This window comes from Alexandromys fortis, unplaced genomic scaffold, assembly GCF_014885135.2.
Source record: "Alexandromys fortis isolate MF-2015 unplaced genomic scaffold, M_Fortis_MF-2015_v1.1 scaffold_351, whole genome shotgun sequence".
Lineage (NCBI taxonomy): Eukaryota > Metazoa > Chordata > Mammalia > Rodentia > Cricetidae > Alexandromys > Alexandromys fortis.
In genome coordinates, this window is record NW_026068251.1 from 287,305 (window position 1) to 291,545 (window position 4,241).

The window sequence follows — 4,241 nt, forward strand, 5'->3', positions numbered from 1 at the left end:
ATGGGAGGCCTGACTTTTTTTTAAAGAGAAAGGAAGAGGAGTGGATGGGGGCAGGGAGGAAGAGGGAAAGTTGGGGGGGAAGACTGGGAAGAAACAAGGTGAGGAGGGGAAACAGTGATGGGGATGGGGAAAAAATTAATTAAAAATTGAAAAGAAAAGCTTTGTACTGTTGTTACTGCTACTTATATAAAACTAGATAGACTTTTTTTTAAAAAAAGGTTTTTTAAATTTTTTTTGTTTTGTTTTTCATTTTTTGAAATTTTTTGGATTTCTCTGTGTAACAATCCTGGCTATCCTGAAACCCTCTTTGTAGCCCAGGCTGGCCTCAAACTCACAGAGATCCACTTACTTCTGGCTCTTGAGCGCTGTTATTAAAGGCATGCACCACGATGCTTGGCTCAAAACTACATTTTTCTAATGGAAAAAAAAAAACAAAAAACAAAAAAAAAAAAAAAGCCTAAACAAGCAAAAGAACGACCTCTCCAGTTAACTCTTTAATTACCTGAAGGAAATGAATAAAACACTGGAAGATAGAAAGAATTTCCATGCACACAGAATGGGACAGTACTGTGACAAGAACAATACCAGAAAAAGATTAGTATATTAACTCAAACTCCACGACAATCAAACTTCCCATGACACAGTACAGAGAGTCGTACAAATTTCCACGGTAGCACAGAGACCCTGAGAGTACAGAGCAGCCCACAGGGCAGAGGTTTTGTTGTCCCAGCTTTGACTTTAGACGAGACTGCAGAGCCATATGACCAATAAACCCATGGGAGCAGCAGAAGAACAGACAAACAGCTCAGTGCACCACAGCAGCAGATGGAGAACTAGACCAAGAGCAGCGACCATGGCAAAGTCACCAAAATACCACACACTTTTTGCACAACAGGCAGCCTCGTAAACCAATGGCGTTGGGGAAAGTATCTATCCACACAGAAAATATGAGCCTGGATCCTAGTCTCTGCCACTGTAAAATGAACCACAGGTCTTCATGGATGATCTGGAACAGTGAAACCTGCACAGAAACAGAAAGTAGGAATATGCCCATATGTGGACGTCGGAAACTTGTCTTGAACAGAACAGCACACATAAGCACAAACTGGCAAACAGGACTGTATGCAATATGAATGCATTTCAGTTTTCAAATACTAAAAGCAATGAAAGGGAGAAAGCAGACAGTGATACAGGGAAGCTCCGACATTCACTATCCATTGATGCATAAGAAAATCAGACAGAAAACCAATAATGCCTAGCAGGTATCCAGAAACTAAACCACACAATAGTAGGAGATTCTCAGGTAGAGTTCTCTAACGCCAAGAAATACTCTGCACTGTGCTCATGTTTTAGAATTACCAAAAAAAAATTAGTTAATGTCAATGTTTCAAAAACTCTCTTCTCAAAGAATCTGGAACACGGAAACCAACAGCAGGTAGAAAACAAAATACATTAAAAGACAACCGAAGAGTGATTCATTGCTAGCATGTGCTCATTCAAACATGTAAAGACAACATAGGGAAGGTCTGGGTACTATAAAGATTCTAAGTAATTTGTACCCAAATCTTAGAGGTATTTTTTTTTTTTGAGAAAGAGAGAAAATGATTCTAAAATGCACACAGACTTCAAAAATTATGAAAGAAGAAGCAAACCTAGAGGTGATTTCAAAAGATATTAAAATTATAGTGATACAAACTGCCGAATACTGTCATGAAGACTGAAGACTGACAGCAGGGGATAGCAATGGGAAGACATGTAGGTACTGATTAATACTCTAGAGAATAGTAACAAATTCTTGTCACATTCCTGCTGGCGTTATATTAGAAATGGAGTAATTAACCCCAAAAGATAGAGAACCCAAGAAAATGCAAAAAGCTCCAAAACTTTTAAGTAGGAAAAACCTAAAGGCATTGAGTGTCCTAATTAAGCACTACATTCAAATTAAAGAAATAAAAACCATTTAATCTTAGAATGAAGACACAATCAGCAATGTGAATGGAAGAGGGGCAGCATCCCTTACAAGCAATGTCAAATGAAATAATTATTCCCAAATCTACAATAGGAATATCCTGGGATCTTTCTCAGCGAAAGTCTACAGAATCATTTCTAATGAAACACAATGTGGTGAAACTGAGTATGTGTCCCACTTCCACAATTACTTGAACCCCTGGTCAAACCCTCCACTATACCTGGATCTTCGGCTACTGTTTCCTCTACCTTCCAGGGCTCCTTGTTCTCCACAGGTAAGCAGGTCTGGCTGAGCAGTGAGAGCCCTGCATATAAGAAAGAGATTTTTCAGTGAGCACCAGGATTTCTAACACAGTACTATGCTCAGTAGAAATAAAGGATTCTATAAATGATCCCCCAACTGTCATACAGCGTCAGCACACTGAAAATATTTAGGGAGCATTTGGAGTTTCTGTAACTTGAATCCCACTTCTAACCACACCTCAGTCAAAACCGAGTGTCTGATTTTATGGGACAAGAATGAAGGAAACCTTCCACCTCTCAAAAGGACAAACACGAAAAACAGATGAAATCTCGTCAAACTTCGCCTTTTCCTCTGAGGATTTTAACTTACTCTGTGAGGTGTGAGACTCAAACACACACAGCTCTCAAACATACAGACATAGTTATTTTCCTAGGAACCCTGAACAGGGGCAAGGGAAACCACAAGCAAGCTGCTCTCGCTCACAGAAACCAGAATGCTGCCGTTCTGCATTACTCAGTATCAGTACAAAACCCTATGGGCAGGGTTCAGGCACTGCCCCCTCGTCCCGAGAAGTCCACAGTCTCCTCACTGAATGTAAACAACCCTGAAGAAAAAGGCAACAGTTCGGCCATTTGTCAATGCTCATGGTGCTTTTTTTTTTTTTTTTTTCACCAGAAAAGCCGCTTTCTAAATTTGTCCTTAGATATTCTGTTTCCTAACTGTGAAAATAGTGTAGCCTGAAATCCTCACACACAGCATGCATACATTTCTGGACTCTGAGGTTTGCCATCAAACCTCAGCATAAGAACACATTATTCTATTTACATCAGTATGATACACTTCAAACGGAACATAATGGTGAGTATAAAGTTTTGTTAGTAAACGCTAAGATTTATAATCATAACCGTGTAGCTTTCAGTGGGGCGGTGGTGGTGCACGCCTTTAATCCCAGCACTCGGGAGGCAGAGGCAGGTGGTTATCTGTGAGTTCGAGGCCAGCCTGGTCTACAAGAGCAGGGCTGGCTCCAAAGAAACCCTGTCTCCAAAGAGCCCATATATATAATATTCATATATTCATGTATTCATAATATATATGAATTAAAAATCTGCAGTTATTCCTTTAGGGGCTGATAGCTAACAAGCTCTCTGGGGCCACCAAGTCTCCAAGTTAAATGCTACTCTTTGGAAAAGGGAAGGGGTAGGTCAGGAGAGTTAGAAAGTGTTTGAATTTAAATGCTAACAGTTTTGGATTTTTTTGCACAACAGCAAAAGGGACCATGTTTGCAAACATCAACGCATAAATTCAATTGTTATATGTGAGAATATTCTATGAGAATATTTTGGAAACCGCAGAACAATGATAAAATCAGCATTTGCCCCATTTCATACGATCTCAAAGATCTTCAAAGTAATACGCCTGCAACAAAATTGTGAGAGCGGTATCCTTAAGAATAGCTGATCCAGTTCCTATCGGCTTCCCTCGCAGCTCCTCTGACCTGGGAGGTTCCAGGGCCGCCGGGCTGCGGTTCCCCCACTGCGCTGCTGACTTCCCCAGGCCGCCCCGCGGCGACTGCGGCTCCGGGGAGTTTCCAGGTCCCGGCGAGATTCTGGTTTGTGTTCACCACCACTAGCAGAATACAACCGTTTCCCTGAGGTCCTTCTAAAAATGGAGGGTTTTCCGGCCCCTCCCGCCTGGGTTTCTTAGAGCCGCCTCTGAACCTGTCCATCATAGACAGGTTCCGGTTACGTACTCCTTTTTGTCCTTGCCACCCATTGAGTTTTCCTGGCGTTCCTAGCTTGTTTTATTTTTGCCATCACTCCTCTGGTCTAGACCAGTGTCCCTCCTCCTTGGAGACCCATCACTCCCACTGTTTCAGGCCGCCTTCCACACAGCTCCAGCAGTCAGGCTGCCCTGGACCCGCCCTGCACAGCCTCCCCACATGCTTGCTGCCAGCCTAGAGCAGAAGTGGTCTAGGACGCTGCACTCCTGTATTAGCGTCAAACTTCGACTTGACTACTAGCCTCCTGGA

The 4,241-nt window shown here is 42.2% G+C and overlaps 1 protein-coding gene across 1 annotated transcript in view; it reads right to left on the minus strand.

Moving 5' to 3' along the window:
* Positions 1–3,882, minus strand: part of LOC126494194 (zinc finger protein 54-like) — a 17,624-nt gene extending 13,742 nt beyond the window's left edge. Inside the window, exons 1-2 of the mRNA XM_050131455.1 lie at positions 3,708–3,882; positions 2,190–2,273 (exon numbers count right to left, since the gene is read on the minus strand). The gene's annotated coding sequence lies outside the window, so the exon portion shown is untranslated. The remainder of the gene's footprint in view (positions 1–2,189; positions 2,274–3,707) is intronic.
* Between the last annotated feature and the right edge of the window lie 359 nt (positions 3,883–4,241).